Source organism: Mustela putorius, unplaced genomic scaffold (genome assembly GCF_011764305.1).
Source record: "Mustela putorius furo isolate JIRA1106 unplaced genomic scaffold, ASM1176430v1.1 tig00000095_pilon_pilon_pilon, whole genome shotgun sequence".
NCBI classification, from domain to species: Eukaryota; Metazoa; Chordata; class Mammalia; order Carnivora; family Mustelidae; genus Mustela; species Mustela putorius.
In genome coordinates this window covers 26,080,653-26,104,564 of record NW_025421280.1, presented here as the reverse complement: position 1 = coordinate 26,104,564, position 23,912 = coordinate 26,080,653, and the positions used below count along the sequence as shown (strand labels likewise).

Here is a 23,912-nt window from a genome sequence, read left to right as displayed (position 1 = left end):
AAATGAGAGAACCATTGTGAATTATCCCTAGTTTTAATAGGTCCATTTCTTGACTTCAAGAAAAGCCATCGAGAGAGAATCCTAAGTATCTCCTGTATAAGCTCTTGGCCAGGCTTATGTTTTTTAGTTTTTTTAGGTCAGGGAGCCAGTGTTTGGTGAGCTGAGGGACTTTTGACCACAGTTAGATTTTCCCCTTTGTTCTCTTTCTCTTTTGGTTCTTTTTTTTTCCCTCATCTTGATGTGGTATGTTAGTACTGTTAGAGGGCGTCTCTAGTTAGTATTGCTAGCAGTAAGTCACTGAGCGGAGGGACCTCACAGCCATCCGGGCGACCAGGAGACCCGCATTGACAATTACCGGCTCCTCCAGACCTTCAGCCAGGGCGGCTTTGACAAAGTGAGGTTGGTCTGGCACAACCTGAGTGGGACAGAAGTGTCCATGAAGGTCATTAACAAGAGTGCGCAGAACTCCTTCGGCCTCCACAGACTATTCCTTGAAGTCCAGAGCACGAAGGCCCTGAGTCATGACACCACACGAGGTGACGGACACCTCGGAAACACTCAACCTGGTCACGGAGTACGCCATAGGCACTTGATCCCCCCCACACTGGACCATGCCTGCATGAGAGAGGAGGAGCCCTGAAGGCAGATTCTGCCAGATAGTGTCCACTGTGTCGTACCATCACCAGGAGGGTATCGTCCACAGGGACCTAAAGCCAGAGAACCTGCTTTTGGAAGCTGACCTGATCATCAAGGTTGCAGACTTTGGCTTCAGCAATGAGTTTGCTGTCGCCCATGAGCTGAACACCTTCTGTGGTAGTCCCCCTTATGCCAAAATACAACAGCCCTGTGGGGGCCGTGCGGAGCCTGGAGCCATCCTCTATACAATGACTATCTGGCAACTCCCTGCCTTTACAGCACTTCAAGGAGCTGTGGGAGTGGGTACTGCATGCAGGCCACATTCCCCTTTCTGTGCCTGTGGAGTGTGAAAACCTACTAAAGAAATTCCTGACCCTCAGTCCCAGTGAGAGAAGCACTTTAGAGGAAACCATGAAGGACCCATGGATGAACATGGTCCATGAAGAGGAACTAAAGCCTTACATTGAGCCACTCCCTGACTACAAGGACCCCTGGCATAACTGAGGTGACATTATCCCTGGGCTCCAGGTGGGACCAGATCCAGGACCTGCCAGTGGGCTGGAATGGATGTGATGACGTGATGGCCAACTACTTGATTCTAGGCTACAAGAGCCCCAAGGGGAAGGAGTGGACCACAGCTGTGAAGCCCCTGCCTTCAGCTGATTTTATCAGCAGCTGCTGTCCTCCCCCATCTTGCATGCTTCGACCTAGGGTCTCTGCCAAGGCAAAGAAGTGTGGTTTTGGGGAGACTGTCATTCCCACCTCTGTGGTATTCTATAACTCAGAAAGCTGGCGGCACCAGGCCTAGAGACAAGGACCACCCCAGTCCCAGCAGAGTCCCCGACAAACCCCTGGGGCCTCCTCCACCCACAGCATCAGCAGCAGTGGTAGAACCCCATACAGACCCAGCCGCCCTCAGGGTTTATCCTATAATGAAAACTCCCTCAGTGCCTGGTGGCCCGGTAATGGGACCCCCTCCTCCCCCTCTGGCTGACAGGGGGTTGTTGGGAGCTTTTTCAACACCCTACTCAGACAGATACCCGTGTTTCAGGCTGCCCGGAAAGAACTGGTGTGGCCCTTAAAACACAGTGAAGCCAGAGAAAGCTCACACGGTGGATAGGCGAGGCAGGGATATAACCAAAGACTGCTTTTAAAGAGGGAGCCAGAAGATCCAGAGTTCCACAGAGCCCAGCGACAGGTGTGGGGGCCGAGCCAGGGCTGAGGCGACAGTTGTGGGGATGGGAGTGGTACAAGGAGCTTACGGCATGCGCAGGGAAGCCAGGCCTGCAAGCAAGGGGGGAGAGCAGGTGCGGACTGCCGAGGTGCTGTGCATGGGACTCAAATCAAGGGAGTACCTGCGCTTCCACAGCATTCAAAGGCAATGAATCCAAAAGGCTGGTGAGCTCAAAGGATGGCTGGGAGCCACCGGGGAGATAAGAGGAGTGGCTGGCCCTTTGTCCCAACCTGGATGAATCTTCAAAGACCAGACTGTTGTCCTGGGGCACTTTTTCCCTCCTGTTCTTCTGTCTCTTCCTCCGTGTTTGTCAGGGAGGGGAGATACTGCTGTGGAAATAAACATTTAATAATAATTAATTTTAAAAATTTGCTGTGGAGGGGCGCCTGGGTGGCTCAGTGGGTTAAGCCACTGCCTTCGGCTCAGGTCATGATCCCAGGGTCCTGGGATCGAGCCCCACATCGGGCTCTCTGCTCAGCAGGGAGCCTGCTTCCTCCTCTCTCTCTGCCTGCCTCTCTGCCTACTTGTGATCTCTCTCTGTCAAATAAATAAATAAAATCTTTAAAAAAAAAAATTTGCTGTGGAAATAAACATTTAATAATAATTTTAAAAAAATTAAAAATTTAATAAGGAAGCATTTAACAGCTATTTTCTGAGTTGCTATTTATTTATTTATTTGACAGACAAGAGATCACAAGTAGGCGGAGAGGCAGGCAGAGAGAAAGGAGGAAGCAGGCTCCCTGTTGAGCAGAAAGCCTGATGCTCAATCCCAGGACCCTGATCATGCCCGGAACCGAAGGCAGAGGCTTTAACCCACCGAGCAACCCAGGGACCCCTTCTGAGTTGCTTTTAAAGCTGGATTGTGGGAGGTGATTATTGATTCAACTGGTTCTCATTCATGGTTGTCTTATGAATACAGGATTGTCACTCCCGTGAGCAGGTTTGACAGTAATGATATTAATACCAACAAATAACAATAGCATTTACTAGTGGCCACCAACTTTCTAGACCATTTCAATTCCTTTTAGGTACAAGTGGCCACTGAACAGACTAGGAAATCAGTGTTGAGTGGGGTTAGGCACTTGGTACAATCACGGAGCTGGTGAGTGGCAAAGCTCGTGTCGGGAGCTTGTCCTCTAGGGCCTCTTGTGGTTCAGGCCTGGGGCCCCCACATTCCTGGTTTTGACATCCTTTCGAGGTTACCCTGGGTCTCCAAATTCACGGATAATCAATAATACAAGAGATGAGAAAACCAACCACTTGGGCAGTCATCTTCAGAACTCTGGGTGAATTAATCTGTCTGCAGTCCCCTAAGTCCTTCTCTGCATAAGCAGGACACCGTCCTGAGTACAGACTCTACCTCAAAAACGGAAGGAAGAGAGATGAAGCTGTCCAGAGTGCTGGAAAACACTAAGGTTGTCTGGAGCCCTGTCTAGCTGGAGGGACAGTGCCTTGTACGTCCTTTAGCACACAAGTGGGCATCCCTGGTCTTAGAGCCTGAGCCAGATCTAAACGGATCTAGGGCGGTGCCACACAGGGTGGCCTTCACTCTCTTCTGCTTCATGTCGAAATCTTATGAGCTAGAGAGCAAATGTAGGGTGATGGCTTCCAGATGAACCCCTGTATATTTAGAATTCACTTACTAGACTCAAGAGCCCCTTTCTTTATCCCAATCCTCTTTATTTAGATATAAGTTAATTAGAACTTGCCTGAGGACACCCACTCACGCCTGAACTGCTGGGTGGCACTTCTGCCCAGGGGATCTCCCACAGTGTGCTCCGGGCCTCTGTCCTCTTAGGCACCAGAACCAGAAATCTCATTTAGGGTGAAATTGGAGCTTTTTCAGAGTCACACTGTTTGGTAAGGTCACTGAAGAGTTTTGGGACGGTCCTTGATTGAAAATCCCGTGGTGGCTTTTTTTGAGCATGTCCTCTAGGTTGAGGTGCAACCCTTTGGCACAGGCTTTCTTGATTATCAAAGTGCTTGGCAAGTAACAGTGCTCCACAAATAGCAGTTTTCCTTTTTTCTGCAGGGGAGTTACAAAGAATTGCAGGGAAATTTTGGAAGGGAAGGAGAGACAATTAGGTACAGCTGGGATGAGGATCAGGAATTGTTTTTGTTCTTTTGTTAAATTTTATTAATGTATTTGACAGAGATAGAGCCAGAGAGCATGAGCGGAGGGAATGGCAGAGGGAGAGGGAGAAGCAGGCTCCCCACTGAACAGGGAACCCGATACGGGGCTCAAACCGAGGCTCCTAGGATCATGACCTGAGCCAAAGGCAGATGCTTAACCATGTGAGCCACTGAGGTGCCCCCAGGATCAGGAATATTTTGTGGATGAGGCAGATTTGAAGCTGAGGCCCGACCAGAACTCCTGGGACCCTGAGTCCTCATGTGAGGCGGGTCACAGATTCTTCTGAGGGCTGTCATTTCTCTTCCATGGCAGCTGCTGGTGCCAGTTCCTAGGCAGCCGCTGTGGGAGGGCAGTTTTGAGTTTGTACACAACACAGATCCATTGGTGGCGGTTGCCTGGAGCCCTGGCTGAAAAGAAGCCTGAAGTCAAGGTCAGGCTCAGCAGTAGAAGAGTCCAATTTTTCAGGTACCTGTAATGATTACAGTTCCTAGTCCTGCCTTCATTGTGGCTCCCCTTGTAATGAGATGATGTTAAAGGACTCTGAGGCAGTTAGGAGGATGAACATAACTGGTCAGTACAGAAGCTTCTGGGTCGGAGAGCTCTCTGATCACGGCTGCATATATCTGGGTATGCTATATTTGCAAGTGCGTGTTATTTATAGGCACTGCAATTGTGTTTTACATTTGCGCCCTGATGCAGGTATTAATTTATTAAAAGAGTATTTTAACATTTTCAAAGAGGTGAGCACCTTTAAATTCTCTATTTCTGTTATTTCTAATTTTATTGCATTAGGGCCCAGAAATGTGTTAAAATTATTGTTCTTTTATATATATGTTTTTAAAATATTTATTTATTTGACAGGAGAGAGAGAGAGATCACAAGTAGGCAGACAGAGAGGGGGAAGGAGGCTCCCTGCTGAGCAGAGAGCCCGATGCGGGACTTGATCCCAGGACCCTGAGATCATGACCTAAGCCGAAGGCAGAGGCTTAACCCACTGAGCCACCCACCTTCCCCTGTCCTTTTATATTTACTAAATATATCTTTTTGTTTTCAAAATATAACGAGAGGTATTTCCATTTCTTTGTAAGTTCTTTTGGTTTGTTAAAAAAAACTCACTTCATTATTTATTACTACATTCTTTGGAGTAGATACATACAGATCAGTTATAGTTTCATTGTTTTGCATATTTTTGTGTTTTTTAATCACTGAAACCTTCATTCTCTCAAGACTTTTCCTTCCGTGCCTCCCATGCTCTAGATTCTATGATTTAATATTTATTTCTCAGTTAAGATCGCTTTTAGTTCCAGGGGCGCCTGGGTGGTTCAGTGGGTTAAAGCCTCTGCCTTCGGCTCAGGTCATGACCCCAGAGTCCCGGGATAGAGCCCAGAATCGGGCTCTTTGCTCAGCAGGGAGCCTGCTTCCCCCTCTCTCTCTGCCTGCCTCTCAGCTTACTTGTGATCTCTGTCTGTCAATTAAATAAAATCTTGAAAAAAAAAAAAAAAAGATTGCTTTTAGTTCTAGATACCCGAAAATCTGACACATAATAGTGAGAACAAGAAAGGATAAGAGATGAGGCCAAAAAAGTAGGTAGGGGCCAGGTTACCTAGTTATCCAAGCATTTATTTTATGTTATCCCCACCCCTCTAAGCTTTTATTTTGTTGCAACAAGAAGCCAGTGGGAGGGTTTAATGGGGGTGGGAGGGAGTGAAGGGGGAGATGCGGGGGGGGGGGGTGGTGCGGGGTTAAAATATATCTTGTCTTTCGTTTTTTCTATGGCACCCTCTGGATGCTGACTGGAGAATGGACTATAGGAGAGTAAGAGGGGAAGCAGGGAGCTGGGTTGGGAGGCAGTCCTTGCAGAAGACCAGTAAGAGGGGACGGTGGCTGAAATTGGTACAGAAGTGGAGACAGTGGGGAGAGGCTGCCATCAGGATGCGTGGCAAAAGAACTTGCTGGAAGGCTGGATGAGGGATAAGAAGGGAAAAAGAGCCAATGATGACTCCTGAGTGCTCCCTTCAGAAAAGAGGACCCAGGCCTGGGAGTGCTCAGCAGATAGATGGTATTCAACGCTGGGAGCCTCTGTAGGTTTGCCCTGAGAAGGGAAGGCCCACAGGAAAGAGAAGGGGGCTGAGGATCCCAGAGAACTGGTGGAGGAGGAGGAGCAAGACGAGGAAGACAGAGTAAAGCAGGAGTGAATCTGCAGGGAGGCAAATCCAGAGAGAAGTTTTTAGATGGAAGAAGTTCTCAATAGTGTTTCAAAGGCAGCTGAAAGACTGAGAGAACAACTTAGTCCTAAATTTAGTACAATGGCAATCATCGGTGACCCCCCTGAAAGACATTTCGGTGAAGTGGTGTGGAGGGAAGCTGGATTGGAATGGGTTTAGGTGAGAAGCTAAGGAGAGGTAACTTGAATGGAGCAGAGAACAATGGGAAATGGGGGGGGTTGTCAAAGGAGGTCTGCGTTTAATACACAACATTAGGGCACGATTGTATGCCAAGGTTGGCAAGGGATCACTACTGACTCGGGACTGCAGAACTCTGGGGTCAGAATCTGAAAGGACTTCTCAGCCCCAACTCTACTAAATCTTTAAAAAGTTCCTTACGGGGACGCCTGGGTGGCTCAGTGGGTTGAGCCTCTGCCTTCAGCTCAGGTCATGATCCCAGGGTCCTGGGATAGAGCCCCACATTGGGCTCTCTGCTCAGCGGGGAGCCTGATTCCCCCTATCTCGGCCTGCCTCTCTGCCTGCTTGTGATCTCTGTCTGTCAAATAAATAAATAAAGTCTTAAAAAAAAAAAGTTCCTTACAACTTACAGCCCATTGACAAGTCCTTGAGACAGGCAGAGTAACCTTCCTTTAGGAACTTAACTCAATACTTTGCTAGAAGCAAAAGGCAATCTTAGCCTAATGTTAGCCCCCCCTCCAAGATCTTGTATTCTTTAACATATAAAAATTCCTTTGGAAATTTCCTGTATCTCTACTACCCACCCCCACCCTGCCAAGATACATGTTTGCAATCATCCTCCAAGCATATGGCCCACTGATACACATCTGATGGGTCTCATGACTAAGGTTTCACCAGACAGTAGTAAATGCCCTTTTCCTAACAACAGCTGACCCTTGGCTTCCAAATTCCTTCAAGACTTAAGCTCTCTTTATCTCCCTCGCAACTTGAAAAGTATTTAACCCGCTACTCCTCCCCAGTGCAGTTCTGCCCAAGGATCCTGTCCCCTCTGCTTTAATAAAACCATCCTTTTTGCACCAAAGACGCCTCAAGAATTGACTGTCCACTCTGAACCCTAACATTTTCACATCAAGTAAACTCTACCCCCAACATGGGGTTCGAACTCACGACCTGCAAGAATTGTAAGCTCTTGTGAATGAGCCAGCCAGACGCCGAGAAATTGGCAGGGTTTTTATTTGATGGACTTGCTATGCCTTATAATTTTTTCTGTTTAAAATAATGGGAAGTAAGAGCCCCTTAGAATTTCTTCTCAGAGAAAAGACCTGAGAGTTCAGGCAGAGACTATTAACAATCACTAATGACATATGACTTCCCAGCTTTGCCTTAGTTTTAAGTTTTTAATTACTTACCTTGGAAATTACTTAACTTCATTTCTTCCAGAACCGGCAGTAGGACTGATGCTCCAGGAAGTCGTTCCATGGATATTTTGCTTTCTTTGCCTCCTCCCTGCACAGAATTGGAGCTTTGCATAAGTGAGTTTGAGGCGTGTGTAGTGATGGAGTAATTGTAGTCAGAAAAACTAAATGGAAAAATGACTTGGGAAATTATCACTATAACCCCCAGCAGCAACAAATTGTTCAATTATTTTGTGGTTCTGAAAGGATATTAGGGGTTCCAAAGGAACAGGACAGCAGAGCAGAACCTGTTGTTCTACCTTCCTCCACGAACTTCCCTGATCTTTTGGGTAGGACCAAAGGTAGTTTGTGGTCCTGCTGGCCTGTGTGAATGAGGTCAAGAGGGCCACTATAGGTTAACCAGAGCGGAGGGGAGTCAGAGAAGTGGCTTGGGCATGGTCCCCAAGGGGATTAGGTCACTGACCTGCCTGCCTAACTTTCCCAACTGTACCATGCAGCATTGGGCCTGTCCACCGTCCTGTTTCTCCTTTTCCCAACACCGCAAAGGGCAGTCCCCCTAAGAGGACTGATGAGATACGGTCTGTTCAGCCAGCCCAGGGGTACAAGAGGCACTCTGGGCAGCCACACCATGTAGGGTCCATGGGGACGATTGTGGTAGCCCCGACGCACAGAAGTGACCGCGGGAAAGGTGGCTTTGAAAAGGTTAGGTTTCCAGGTACCGGTATTTCCATCGTAGCCGGTGAGTTTACGTTTCAAATACCGGCTTAGAAGTTTCCATGCGGGTTCCACGAACCCTAACCAACGGCCAGTCCTCGCGAGTCGTTAAGCCCAACCCCCACAAGGAGCGACCTCAACGTGTGCGTCCCAGCAGTACCACGCATGCCCAAGGGGGCGTGGCTCGGAGGGCGTGGCTCGGAGAGGAGGGAGAGAGGAGGTGGGAAGGGTGGGGCGTGCTGAGCCCTGGAGTCTGGGCTGCACCCATGGCTAACCCCTGTCAGAGTGTCCGGTGTGCCGGCTTGCAAGAAATCCGGCTTCGGCCGCAAGAAGTGGCGCCATCCGCAGTTCGTGAAGAAGCTCTATCACGATTACAGCGCTACTCAGGCGGTCCGCTGGGCCGCGCTGTGTCTCTGGGGGCAGGGCTTGGAGGAGATCCGCGCTCCTCTGGGCGTGGCGGGACCGCCCCTGTACGCGGAGGGGCGGGGCAGAAGGAACGGTGAACCTCCAGGCATTCTGGGAGCTGTAGTCCTTCAATTGCCCCCAGCCGGCTGCTTTCAGGGTTGAAGGACTATAACTCCCAAGATGTGCTGGGGCGCTGGGTGCTCTTTGTGGTTCACTGTCTTCGGCTGAGATTTTGTGGCTCTGTTTTCTTTACCCCATTCCCATTCAGTCGCTTTGTTGTCGTTTCCTAGGAGCCGTTTGGTTGTTACTGTATCTCGCAGTGTTTTTAGGGAGTCTGCGCTCAGTGCGTAAGTCACTGTACAGTAAGAACAATAGTTACCTAGTTGTAGCTCTCTTGTTTGTCCTCTTCGATGGAGATGAGAATCTTTGTGGCGCAGTTCTCATTCCCATGCAAATGTAGCCACTTACAAAGCTGGACATTTCATCTTGGGTCTCATTGATGTTATTCTTTTCATCTATTTTGAAATATACTGTGCTAATAACATGGATAAAACACTTGACAGGCATTTTTATCTGGCATCTCTATGAAGGACGTCTATGATCCCCATTTTACAGTTGTGGAAACTGTGGCTTAGAATGGTTAAGTAGCTGCCTAAACCTCACATAATTTCTCTGCACATTTTGAATCTTAACCTGGAGCTCTGCCTCCCTGGTGTATACACTTTGTGTGAAAGAAGATGAGTGTTTGCAGAATTTTGGCAGAAAGAGCTGAAAGCAACTTAAATGATTTTAATTTGAATACAGCTTTGCGCAAGTTCTGTCTTACTTCAACCTCCTGAATGCCTGTAACTCTCAAATATGCATTGGGTGTTTCAGGAATTCACAAACTTTTTTTTTTTTTAACAGTATTCAAATGGCCTTACATGGTGTGTTTTAAGCTGCAAGAGAATCAACAGTGATGTTATACTTTTTCAATTATCAAATTTAGGACCATTAGCCAACTTAGTACTTTGCAGCTGGACAGATCTGCAGTGCCTGATGCTGCTGGGCAGTGAGCTCTGGAAAAGGGAGAGATGTCCTACAGCTGCTCCTCTGGTTGGGCACTGTCTTTGGTAACACTAGCCTATGGGTATGTGAGTTCCTGGATCTTATATGGCTCTGGTTGGCTTCTTGTTTTTTGTTTTTTGTGTTTTTTTAAATAGTTTTCTTTCTTTCTTTCTAAGATATTTATTTATTTATTTGACGGGAGAGTGAGACAGCGAGAGAGAACACAAGCAGGGGGAGTGGGAGAGGGAGAAGCAGGCTCTCTGCTGAGCAGGGAGGGTGATGCAGGGCTTGATTCTGGGACCCCAGGATCATGACCTGAGCTGAAGGCAGAGGCTTAATGACTGAGCCACCCAGGTGCCCCTTGTTTTTTATTTTTATAAGGAAAGTGAAGTTTAGATATTTTGTTATTTATTTATTTATTTATTTATTTGACAGAGCGAGAGAGCTCGGAGAGAAAGGGAGTAGCAGACTCACTTGCTGAGCAGAGAGCCCGACCTGGGACTTGATCCCAGGATCCTGAAACCATGACCTGAGAAGATGCTTAACTGACTGTGCTACCTAGTTGTCCTGGCTTCTTGTTTTTAATAACAGTTTAATAGTTTGAAAGTGATCATGTGGTAGATATGTGTTTTCTTTCACGTGTGTGTGTGTGTGAGAGAGAGAGAGAGAGATGGACAGACAAGCAAATAATGAGTCCAATAATTTCATATGAACCCATGGCTGTTCTCAACCAATGACAGTGGTGGATAAGCTGATTTATATATAATCACCGCCTTCATACTTCATACAGAGAAGACTTGTCTCCTACTGGAACAGCTGTGATGAGAATTCTTTGCTGTTTATATCTTGCTCGTCTGTGCCAATGTGCTATTTTAGGGGCAATGCTAATGGTTCAGATTGTAGAGTTCCCTCACATTTCCAGTTTTTCCCTTGTTTGGGCTTAAAATGTAATAATATTATTATTTTCAATGGCATAAGTATCTTTGTTGATGAAGAAATTCTATTGCCAAATACTTGTCCTTTAAAAAAAGAGATCTTATTTATTTATTTATTTGACAGAGAGCACAAGCAGGGGGAGGAGCAGAGAGAGAGGGAGAAGCAGTCCTCCCACTGAGCAGGGAGCCTGACGTGGAGCTCAATCCCAGGACCCTGAGATCAGACGCCCAACTGACTGACACCCTGGCACCCTCAAACACTTGTCCTTATGAAAAGAAAAAGCAGGGTCAGAGAATCCTGATGCAGTGTCCTGCATTCTGCATGACCAAACAGGCTTTATATACTGAAGTATGGTCCTAGTCCGGCCCTTTCTGAAGACAAGTTCTCTCCCTTCTATTTTCTCTGGGACCTTACATCTTCCACTGTCACTGTTTCTTTTATAACTTCATCCTCTCTATTCACAGAGTAACAGAAACATTTTTCAATGAATTCAGGTCTCTCCATTCCCTCAAAACTAGCCAAAAATTTTTTTTGTTGTTGGGGAGGGGTAGGGGAGAGAGAGAATCTTAAGCAGGCTCCACACCCAGCTCAGAGCCTGATGCAGGGCTTGATCTCACAACCCTGAGATCATGACCCAAGTGAGCTGAAACCAAAGAGTCAGATGCTTAACTGACTGAGCCACCCAGGTGCTCCTGGCCACATTTTCTAAATTTATTCTACCTATTATATTCCTTCTCGATGCACTTCCAAATTTAAAAAAAAAAAAACAACTTTCTATAGATTACTGCCATTTTCAGAACAAAGATTACTTATAAAGGGGCAATAATGGCTGGTTGGGAACAAGGATAAAGAGAAGTACAAGTATTTTCTTTGTATGTTTTAGAGTTTTGCCAAATATTCAACTGTATTCTAAGAAAACAAAATTAAAATTGAAAAAAAAAAAAAGCAAAACTGACTCTTTACTGTCCATTCAGGCCCAGTCCTTTAGAAGTGCCTCTCTTCCTCCTGCTCCCTCCATCCTGCACAGACCTCATAGCAGCACATGGAACCCTGGACTGACAAAACTCACCTGCTGATGCACCTGCCTGCCTAAGTAGACCTTGAGTATCTGCGCTTACTAATTCTTCCCACCTATGTCCAAAACATGGCCTAGCTCGCTGCAGTCAGAGATGTGGTTATGGAGTCCATCATTTCTATATCAAGGCCATGATCTAGAGAGAAAATGTAACCTCTCATATTCCCTCTTTGCAAGCACAGCTTTCATGGAGACTGGGGCACCTTAGTACAAATGTTGGAAAGGAACTGATTTCCCCATCAGTCCCTGACCCAGTACAATCATCACAGAGACATGGGACAATGACCGTAGCTCTTGGACACCTTCCAAATGCGCTTAGAAGATGCACTTGATCCAAGTGGAGATACCTTCCTATCTACTGGAAACAAGTTTTAAATTCAGGAGAAAGAGAAAGGCCCTGCTGACCTGTATGTGACAAGATATTTCATGGATAGAAGTAGAACTACAGATGAGTTGAAGAGAGAGACATCCCAAGGACAAGAGCTCTTTCGGCTCAGTCACCAAACTCAGGAAGCTCAGGCTCATCTTTTCTCTCTCTCATTGAGTCCATCTACTGGTGTCTCTGTTACTGTTACTGACCTGTCTTCCCATATGCAACTTTCTCCAGTCCATGCCCTTCTTGTCTTAAAGGCCCCTTGGGCTTCTAAGACTCTTCCGCCTCATTGACCTCAGGTTTGTGCCTCAGAAAAGGTGTGTGGGAAAGCATTTTCTAAAAGATTTTTATTTATTTATTTGAAAGACAGATCACAAGTAGGCAGAGAGGCAGGCAGAGAGAGAGGAGGAAGCCGGCTCCCCGCTGAGCAGAGAGCCTGATGTGGGGCTTGATCCCAGGACCCTGAGATCATGACCTGAGCCGAAGGCAGAGGCTTTAACCCTCTGAGCCACCCAGGTGCCCCAGGAAAGTATTTTTGAGCATAGATTTTTCAAATGGCCTCAGGACAAGCCAGGTTAACCCTGCTTCAGAGGGATTAACGTGCACGTGATCCTTTGAGCATGTTAGGCCTCAGGGTAAAGCCCAGAACTTGATGTTGGAGCAGATCTCTGACACTGAATGAGCCCATTTAACTTTATGTATGAGGAAACTGAGCCCAGAGAGGTCAGGTGACTTGCCCATCCTCACACAGCCTGTATATAACCTTTCACCCAGGAGTAAAGTGCCCTTCACACTCCATTGGCCTGTGTGCTTGTCTTCTTCCACACCTTTACCTCCTAAAATCAGATTGAGATGAAAACTGGCTACGTTCTGGGGGTACAACAGTGGTTCTGAAACTTTGTTTCATATTAGAATCACTTGGAGAGCTTAAAATAATATTGACGTCTGGCTGCATACAAGATCAGTTAAATCACAACTTCTGGGCTGAGTTCCAGGTGACCAGGTACCGGAACCAAGGCAAATAGCTTGACTTGGCTGTGCCTGGGAGTGAGGAAGGGTAGGAGAGGACAAGTGGCTTGGAGGGTCCAGTCCCATTCTGGCATCCTGTAAGCCTGTGATTCTGGTAGGGGGAAGCAGTGAGACAGGGGGATTGCTTTGGTCTACTGGGATTTAGGACTGTTTTTAAGTGGGACCTGCATCTACCAGAGAATTTTTATGGTCTACAAATTATTTTTGCATCCAGAGGAATTGGACCAGTCCACCAGGCTCTCTTGATGCTGCCATTTAGAAATAAACACCCTCACTGCTTGGGGACAGAGGAAGGGCTGAGTACGTGACAGAAAATTTCTCCTTGACCTCTGGAGAATATTCTGACAGTGTCTCTGAAGATGGAGACAAATGTCTTCTTTGGTTAAGAAGTCTTTAGATGATTTGAATATAGGTTTACAAGTACTTTTTTGGTAAGGTAGAAAACTGTAGTATTTAAAAATTAAGAGCCAATTTTATGAATTTAGAACCAAATATACTTAGATTGATAAATTGTTAAATGCAGACACTGGTAAGAATAAAAGCTAAGGGATAAGGGGCTTTAACAGTCATTTCTTTTTTGTAAATTTTACATTCAGTATAGTCTAAAACTGGAGCCTATCTACCTCTCTATATTTCTATGTATCTCTATGTGGCTTTGAAATGTGTCACTATATGGTAGGTGCCAATTCTCCTGCCTCACCCATATTTTCTTCCCTTTGGAGAAGTTGTCACACTTGTTCATACTAGTGTAAGTAAAGAGATGTAATCTGGCCAAAGAAGAGAGGGAGTTGGTTAAGAGGGCTGATCCCTGGCTCTCTGGGCTTCTGCTTGGACACCTGGGAAACCCTTATTCATTCTTCACCAAGTAACAGGGCACCTAGAGGAGTGGGGTGAAACAGCCCTAGCCAGCCAGATGTCCTCCATGCAATTATCTCAGCTTACATCATAGCTGTGGATTACCCTCAAAGATCTTCAAAGTTCTGGGTTCTTCTGATTTTTTTTAGTTTTCCTGGGAGTCTTGCTACGGATGTCACAAACTAACTCAGTCTACCATAAGATTTTGTAGAGTTATTATATATTTCCATGTCTGCCATGATCATCTGCCTTCTCAGTCCCTGAGATAGCTCTTTGCTCTTGGTGAGAAAATATGTTAAGGAATGGTTATATATTATTTTACAATGTATAATTTTATATAGTGATTATTTTATAGTTATTAATCACATTTTATAGATCAATTATGTACATATATATTTTTGACAGAGCGAGAGCACATGAGTGCTTCCTGGGGGTGGGGAGGAAGGGGCAGAAAGAGAGAAAGAGAGACAATCTGGGTGGGGCTGGATCCCATGATCCTGGGATCATGACCTGAGTCAAAATCAAGAGTGGCATGCTTAAACTGACTTAGCCAGCCTCCCACCCCAATTAATATTATATAATATAATAATATAATATTATAATATTACAAACTTTGCTGCAGGCTTCCTGCAAGGTCAGCTTCCATACACAGGGCAGCTTCACCCAGGGATGGGGCCTTTCCCTGGGCTGCTGAGTCCAATGGTCCAGTGTGGTGCGACAGTGGCCCGGTTGCAACAACTGTCAGCTGTGATGGCTACAGGAGTCAGCCTTCCATAGGCTTCACCACAGATGAACTTCACCCTCTGATTAATCCTGCTTCCTCCCTGCCCTGCCAGAGGTCGAGAGCTAATCCATATCCTGCTTGCCAAAAATCAATCTCAAAATCTGCTTCCAGAGAAACTAACTCGAGACAGCTGATAGTGGGAAGGAAGGCAATTTGGAGGGATTTTGGAGCTAGACTGCATCCCATCTGGCTGGAAACGAGAACCCCTTCATGGACTAGGTGGAACAGCCATGGCCCGGATACAGCTGGCAGTCTAAGCATTAACACTGTCACGAGCAACGGGATAGTAATTGCTCATTGCCACTGAAGCAAATAGAGATGCTTTGTGTAGCAAGAAAGCTGAGACGACCCAGACCCAGGATTAATTAGAGGTCAAGCTCTGGTAAGGTTAGTCAGCTACCCACAGGAGATCTGTTAGGCTGTGCGGGGTGTGTGTGTGTGTGTGTGTGTGTGTGTGTGTGTGTGAGAGAGAGAGAGAGAGAGAGAGAGAAAGAGACCCTAAAACTTGCTCTAGGGGCTTCAGGTGGATGCCAACCACCTCCTCTGAGCCTGCAGCAATGGCCCACCACGTCCCTATTAAAAACAAGTGCTGTCTCTCCATTTTCTTCCTACAACCAGAACGATTGCTCTAGCTCTTCTTTATTCTCAAGTCCTGCCCTTTGAGCTACCAGTTAGGGAGAGAAATTGGTATCCCCCAAATAAGCAGGCAAAACGGGGTCGGATTCAGAGGAGCAGAAGTAGTTTTCATTAGAGCCATAAAGTGCGGCTGATTGTTTCCCTTTCCGGATAACGACATCTCCCACTATTACTGTGGGCTTTCCGGTGTCAGGGGAGCTGCCTGACCCTTGCAAATTCAGTTTTTCCCATTCTAGTCTTCTCCCTATCATCTCCCCCTTCGCCCTGGAACATGCTCAAGCAATTTGATGAGAAATAAAATGTGTCTAACTGCATCCAGGTGAAAACTTCAGTTATTAAGGTTTTTAAGAATCATGGGGTGCCTGGGTGGTTTAGTGGGTTAAAGCCTCTGCCTTCTGCTCAGGTCATGATCCCAGGGTCCTGGGATTGAGCCCCGCATCGGGCTCTCTGCTTCCCTGCCTCTCTCTGCCTGCCTCTCTGCCTACTTGTGATCTCTGTCTGTCAAATAAATAAAATCTTTTGAAGAAAAAAAGAGAATCAATTGATAGAGTAATTTCCAGTTGTGGAACCATGGCTTAATCATAATGGCTAAGAAAGAGGCTGTCAAAATAGTGTGGTGCCATGAACATATGGAAATCCTTACAGTGAATGGAGAGTTACTATTTTTTAGACAAGAGAAGGGCCTTTTTATCCAACCCGAAACTTACTTCACATATTCTTTTATCTTGCGGCACCAGCAGGTTGATAAAGGAGATTTCAAATTTGTACTCAGTGGAGCAAATATCATGTGTTTGGGCTTACTCTTCTCCTGGAACAATAGGTAGGATTGTTGCAATCATGTCAGAAGGAAAACAGCGTGCTCTGTGGGTTGGAGTCATGAAGATGTTTGCAGAAGATATTGAGAAAGTCAACAAAGGAGTTGACATTGAAGATGTCCATTGTTTAAATGATGGTCTGTGGCATATAAAAATATATCAATGAGCCTCAAAACAAATACAGTTGGGCAAACTGTGGATATGGTGCTCTATCAATGTTTTTGTCTGTGTATGACAGCATGAAGACAACACTCCTGTGGTTATGCTGGATAAAGTCAATGGATGCTAAAAAAGAAAAAAAAAAGAACTTGTTATCACCTTGCTTGGAGACAATGCAGGCATCTCTCTGCAAGGCAGCATCACTATCTATAAGACCTGTACCTGTCTTCTCTCCCAGCCATCAGGCTATAACTCCCCCAGAAGAGCGGCATGACCCAGCTGGGAGAAGACATGTGGGACTGAATTCTCAGGGTACTTGAACTTTGTGGCCAAACCACAAAGATGGGACGCTCTCCTGAAATACAAGATTTAACACCCTGGCAAATGCCCCAGAAGATAGTGTGATGTCAATACTGGGGATGGCTCCTGGAAGGAGGGGGCAGAGGGAGAGGGAGAGAGAATCCGAAGTGGATAAGGAGTGTGGAGCCTGATGTGGGGCTCGATCCCAATACCCTGAGATCAGACTGCAGCCAAAATAAAGTTTCAGCTACTTAGCCAACAGTGCCAGCCAGGCGCCCCAAGATTATTGTATTTTTATTTTTGCCGGGAGTAACTTCACTTGAAACCAGTGGCTATTTCTGGAAGAGGTATAAATTAACCAGCACACTCTGGAATGAAAACCATCTTCCTTTTCAGAGGACTCAAACAGACCATTCCGAGGTATGCCAGAATATGGCCTACAGAGAAATACATTTTGTTTAAGAATAAAAATAACAGCGTGCCTGGGTGGTTCAGTCATTAAGCATCTGCCTTCCACCTAGGTCATGATCCCAGGGTCTTGAGATCAGGCTCCCTGCTCTGCAGGGAAGCCTGCTTCTCCCTCTCCTACTCGCCCTGCTTGTGTTCCCTCTCTCACTGTGTCTCTCTCCGTCAAATAAATAAAATCTTTAAAAAAAATAAATTAATAAAATAACCAAAATCCATCAGGGAAATGCTTTGCTGTTTAGCAGAAACGTCTGCAGGGCCAAAAAGCCTTAGCCATGCCAATCTGCAAATCAGGGTTCAATGCTACCAGAGACTGGGAGGCTGGAACTGCCTTCAGGCTTGGGGATGAGCCTCTCAGGAATGCTGGGAATTCAAGGAGGGCCTGTCCAAGCAAGGTAGGTTCATCCAGCTGGTAAAAATGGTACTATGTGTTTTAGTCTTTGAAGACTTAAAAATAATACATTTAGGGGCTCCTGGGTGGCTCAGTGGGTTAAGCCTCTGCCTTTGGCTTGGGTCATGATCCCAGGGTACTGGGATCAAGCCCCACATCGGGCTCTCTGCTTGACGGGGACTCTGCTTCTCCTTCTCTCTCTGCCTGCTGCTCTGTCTACTTGTGATCTGTGTGTGTGTGTGTGTGTGTGAAATAAATAAAATCTTAAAAAAAATAATACATTTAATTTCTTGGGGCACCTGGGTGCTAAGTGGGTTAAAGCCTCTGCCTTCAGCTCAGGTCATGATCTCAGGGTTATGGGCTTGAGCCCCGCATCGGGCTTTCTGCTCAGCAGGGAACCTGCTTCCTCCTCTCTGCCTGACTCTGCCTACTTGTGATCTCTGTCTGTCAAATAAATAAATAAAGTTTAAAAAATAATACATTTAATTTCTTGAAATTTCTAAAGAGTTTATAATACTATGCATGGCACACCAACTCCCCTCTTTGCCCAGGACCTCCTCCCCTTCGTATTAGCCACTGTGTTTGGTTTCCTGGGTACCCTTCCAGAATGTTGTATGTATATGCAAGCAGGTATGATATATTTTCTATATCATATATATGTGTGTGTATACATATACACATATATACACACATGTATATTTTAAGATATATTAGTCTGTAGTGTTTTTTTTTTAATTCTATTTACTTACTTAACAGATCACAAGTAGGGAGAGAGGCAGGCAGAGAGATGGGAGTGGGAAGCAGGATCCCTGTTGAGCAAAGAGTCCAATGTAGGACTCGATCCCAGGACCCTGAGATCATGACCTGAGCCGAAGTCAGAGGCTTAACCCACTGAGCCACCTAGGCGCCCCTATACACATATATTTTTATATATTATATATTATATCTCTCTATACATATGTTCTTCACCCCCTCTCATTTAAATGGTAGTATACTAGGCACAGTTTTTTTAAAATCTTGCTTCTTTTTTTTTTTTAAAGATTTTATTTATTTATTTGACAGAGAGAAATCACAAGTACACTGAGAGGCAGGCAGAGAGAAAGAGAAGGAAGCAGGCTCCCCGCTGAGCAGAGAGCCCAATGCGGGACTCGATCCCAGGACCCTGAGATCATGACCTGAGCCGAAGGCAGCGGCTCAACCCACTGAGCCACCCAGGCGCCCTTAAATCTTGCTTCTATTCATTTGATAATATCTTGTAAATCATTCTTTCAGCACATAGTTTCTTTATCATTTTCTAAGGCTGCATGGCAGCCCACTGAATACATTTACTATAATTCATTTAGCAGCTCACATTGGAATAAACACTCATACTCAATAGCCTTTTGATATTACAAACAATGCTGCAAGGTATAACCTTGGATTATATTATTCCACTGCTGGCAAATCTTTTTTTTTTTTTTAAAGATTTTATTTATCTATTCGACAGAGAGAGATCACAAGCAGGCAGAGAGGCAGGCAGAGAGAGGGGGAGGGAAGCAGGCTCCCCGCTGAGCAGAGAGCCCGATGTGAGGCTCGATCCCAGGACCCTGAGATCATGACCTGAGCTGAAGGCAGCGGCCTAACCCACTGAGCCACCCAGGCGCCCACAAATATTTTTTTTTAATGATTTTATTTAATAACTTTTTTTCACAAAATCTTTTTTTTTTTTTTTTTACAAATTTTATTTATTTACTTGAGAGAGAGAGAGACGGCGTGAGCATGAGCAGGAGGGGAGGGACCAAGGGAGAGGGAGAAGCAGACTCCCTGCTGAGCAAGGACCCCCGATGTGGGGCTTGATTCCAGAGCCCCAGGATCATGCCCTGAGCTGAAGGCAGATGCTTAACTGACAGCCACCCAAGTACCCCTTAAAAATTGCTTTTAAAATTTTATATTTATTTAACTAATCTCTACACCCAACATGGGGTTTAAACTCACCACCCCGAAATGAAGACTCACACTCTTCAGACTGAGCCAGCTAGCCACCCCTCTATATGAAAAAGTTCTAAAAGATTTGTAACTTGGGGTATTTCTAAATAAACGAGTAGTTGATATTCCCAGTAAGATATGCTGATCCTGGCCAGATAACTTCTTGAACCTAGGATAATAGATCATGGATTATTCTGGCCCATTGAACCTGTGTACCCAGGAGTGGGGGGGATCCACAGGGGAGTTTGAAGTAGCTAGTGGAGGTGGAGAGGGAGAGAAGTATGCTTTTATCCATGATGACCATTCAGACGAAGATGATACAGAGCCCAGATGTGAGGGCTGGAGAAATCGGGGTTGGAAGATAAGTATTTGGGGGTCGGGGCCTAGAGATAATGGTTGAATTGAAAGGTAGGACCTTCACGGGTGCTAATACTTCTCTGTCCTCTAGAATGTTCTGATTCTAGGTCAATCACAACTCCCACACCCATTCCGTGTATAACATTTGGCCCGAAGCCTGGTCTCCAGGAACCCATTTCTTCATCTGGGAAGTGTGAAAACTCTACCCATCTTATGAGGTTTCCGAGGACTTAGTGTCATAGTACCATCATCATTGTTATCGCCCTTTCCTCTCCATGTGGAGCAGAGGAGAAAACTCAGCACATTTCTTTCCTCCCTTGAGCCTCATCTCCACTCTGTGATGTCTGGTCAATGGACATTATCTATTTTCCATATGAAGAGAAAGAGGCCCCAACAGGGGCAGTTTTGTTCAGGGGCCCACAGTGCAGAGGCCACTTGCCCCTCCCTGCCAGAGACCATGCCCCAGATACCTTCACCCCATCCCCAGCCCTACCACGGATGACAGTCCTGTTGATTGAGCTCTTTATGTGTGTCCTGAGCCAAGCTGTGGATGGAGTGAGATGGGGTGTCTTGGCAGGCTGGTTGAGTGGCACCTGCTTACCCCATCCCCACTGGAGTCTCTGGCCCCCAGACTGGAACTGAGGCTATGTCAAAGTCTTCACTTCCCTGGAGAACCCCTTAAGTCATGCTCTGCCCTGTGGAGTGCCTCAATTCACTCCAGAAAATTTTCAGATGAGTAGGTCTCTCTCTGTAAAAGAACCAGAGTGGATGAGGAAGAAATTCTTGAAGATTTGGCACTCCTGAGTTTGGGAAGAGAATGAGCTGTGTGCTGGAGAGCTGGAGCCTTATTTGTCCTAGCTTCAGTCACCCTCAATTTAAATCATCTCTCCTGGATGCCTAGGGAGTCCCAGAAGGGCCTATTCAGGACCCAAAGAATAACACTCTCAGGCAGAAGGATTTATCTCATGCCAAGGAAGGAGTCAAGTAGGAAGTAACCATCCCACTGCTGGGACATGCGAAGTCAAGATCAGGATGTCCCCGGAAGGAAGAGCCTAGAAACAGTGCAGGGGCTTAGACAAGAAGATTAAATCTCAAGAGCTAATAAAGGAGAAGGGGGCAATTCCCAAGCCAACTGAAAGCAACTTGGCTAGGTCTTCCGTAACATACCCTGGTCACCTTTATCCAGTGCTCCCTCGCCTTGGCCCTACCCTTGCTTGGGTTGCCAAGGCAATTGGCCACACTGTTGAACTGGGTTATGGTGACATGGACTATGGGTTCCAGGTGTTCATTGCCAGGCTTATTCTTCTGGGATCAGATGGGGCCCAGGCACTGATGTGGGCACCACCTAGAACAGAACCTGGGGAACAAGGAGAATGTCACTCAGCTCTGCCACACCCCAGCGTAGTGTCCCAGGCAGGGGTCACAGGTCAAAGCTGGAACTCAGGAAGCTGAAGATGTAGCCTGAGCCTTTTGGGAGTGTCTGGGTTTAGCTGTCTTTTCACGGTAAGCACCTGCTACAGGACAATCCAGGACCCATTGCTGGCAAGGAAGGAAGAAAGACATTCGTATCCTGGCCATCCTACTTTTTTTTAATTAAGATTTTATTTGTTTATTTGACAGACAGAGATCACAAGTAGACAGAGAGGCAGGCAGAGAGAGAGAGAAGGAAGCAGGCTCCCTGCTGAGCAGAGAGCCCGATGCGGGACTCGATCCCAAGACCCTGAGACCGTGACCGGAGCCGAAGGCAGAGGCTTAACCCACTGAGACACCCAGGTGCCCATCTGGCCATCCTCATTAACCCCAAGCTCCAGAAGGTGGTTTCAAGTCAACTCTTCCCAAAGGGGCATCTCCCACTCCTCCTGATTACCTCTCTGGTCCTACCCCCCATTCAGATGCATATTCCAGGGTGGCTGCTACAATCCTGGTTGTTTTTGTTTTTGTTTTTTAGGTCTTCTTGTAGTTAGGTACACATCAGATGCCTAATAAGTACTAAGGCTGTTGAGTGGGCAGATGCATGGGTGACCCTATGGATCTGGCTGGGCGCAGTGAGTTCCCCTCCCCCACCCAGCTTTCTATTTGTTCTTCCTCATTAAATCTGCACAGCCACTCTGTACAGTAGATTCTATGAGTGTCCATCTCTCCTGTCTGCAGGCAGACAGTAAAGGCTTCAGGGTTAAGAATGTTGCCCAGGTCACAAGTGGTGGAACTGAGATTTGGACCCAGATCATAAGAGTCTTGATCAGGGAGAGACAGGTCTGGGGCAGCTTATAGCAGAAGGAAATCCTGCCCCAGCCCCTTCCTGAGAGCCCAGCTGCTCACTGCATCCATCAAGTCGACTACTCTGTCAACAGATTGAGAGGGAAATCCATGAGGTCAGAATTCCCTTTTAGCTGGTTCTACCTGGCAACAAGCCAGGGGCAGGGAGGCCCTGGGGCTGCAGCTGGCTCTGTCTCTATTTTTGGAGCTAGTGATGGAATTCTCACTACAGCTGATATTTGAGCTGACTCCATCTCAGGACCTGACACGTACGTGCTGAAGAAGATGTTAGCACTTGCCCCAGTTCTAGAGAGCCTGATGGAGGTGACACTAGCCTGACACTTGGGAGTTATGGTAGAAACAGGTCTTGAGCTGCTTCTGGCTCTACAGTAAGCCCTGTTTCTGGCTCTACATCTGGAAGGAGCCCCAGACCTGGTGCTGGAGAAGAATAAAGAGAAAAGTTTAGGGGCGCCTGGGTGGCTCAGTGGGTTAAGCTGCTGCCTTCGGCTCAGGTCATGATCTCAGGGTCCTGGGATCGAATCCCGCATGGGGCTCTCTGCTCAGCAGGGAGCCTGCTTCCTCCTCTCTCTCTCTCTCTCTGCCTGCCTCTCTGCCTACTTGTGATCTCTCCCTGTCAAATGGATGAATAAAATCTTTTTTAAAAAAAGAGAGAGAAAAGTTTACCTACATAACTTACTTTCTATGTGCCTTTCCCTAAACAGGAATGATCCTACTCCCTTGAAAGGAATACCCACCCCGTGAACCCCACCCCAGGTGGCCTCTCCAGTTCACAATTCTCTTTACCCTGTGACTCTGCCTCAGTGGGCTCTAGAGGTTCCATAAAAGGAGAATGGTTCTTCAGGTCTTAGTTACACAAATTGATATGCACAGGGGCCACCTTGTGCTTGAAACATGGATGGTGCAGGGACTGCTAGATATCCTGCAAATTCTGGTCAGGCCAGGTACTCAAGATGGGAGTGAAAGGCACTGAAGAGAGTCATGTGTAGGGCAGAGTCAGAGATCTGGCCTGGCCCTCCTCACTAGGCTCTTTTAGCACATTTTTATCAGTATGGGTCCCCGAGGACAGAGTCAGCACACTTCCAACCCCTCTGAGGCTGTCCTTGTGATGGAAGTCTTGGTCATTCATCAGACCTGACAGAGAACCTGTGGACATCTGGTCTTCCCTGTGACATTCTTCTCCCCATGGCCATGGAAGAACCTGCCCATTCTCCATGCAAGCAGACAACAAGACAAAGGTTTGAGGCAGTTTTGTGAGCAGATCACTCACCATACCTCTGTTCTGGGCCCCAGTTGTGGAGGCTAGGTGATGGAGAGAGGCAGCCAGAGCAAGATGGAACTATGGAAGGGATGGGTCTCTCAGGAACCAATTCATCCCACCCTGCACTGTGCTTCCTGGGGTGGGGAGTTGGAACTACATTCATAGCTCCTTTTAATTCATTTCCTCATGCAGGGAAAGGCCCCAGACTTCAGCCCTCCCATGGAAATCAATGAGATTTGATCCATGATATCCAAGGTTCTGCCAGTTCCTCCCCAACTAGAACCCCTATACTCTCCCATCCTTCTCTGTGGAGACAGGGGGTCCCCTCTTGTTTTATTTTGTTCTGTCATCCATCACTGTGGTCAGAATATGAAAGAATTCACCCATATCTAACGAAGCCTCAAGGGTGTCACATCTAATGTATTGCAGACATGACTACTTATAATGCCTAGAGTAATTGTCTGACACA

At 46.5% G+C, this 23,912-nt stretch overlaps 1 long non-coding RNA gene and 1 pseudogene across 1 annotated transcript; one reads left to right on the top strand and one right to left on the bottom strand.

The window, feature by feature from the left end:
• Positions 1-228: 228 nt before the first annotated feature.
• On the bottom strand, positions 229-8,763 carry LOC101676336. Its single transcript, XR_200059.3, has 3 exons — positions 8,066-8,763; positions 7,597-7,693; positions 229-2,199 (listed from the first exon to the last, which is right to left on the bottom strand). It is a non-coding gene; the product is annotated as an uncharacterized LOC101676336 (long non-coding RNA).
• A 6,964-nt stretch (positions 8,764-15,727) lies between these two features.
• LOC101676042 lies at positions 15,728-17,220 on the top strand (annotated as a pseudogene).
• Positions 17,221-23,912: the final 6,692 nt, after the last annotated feature.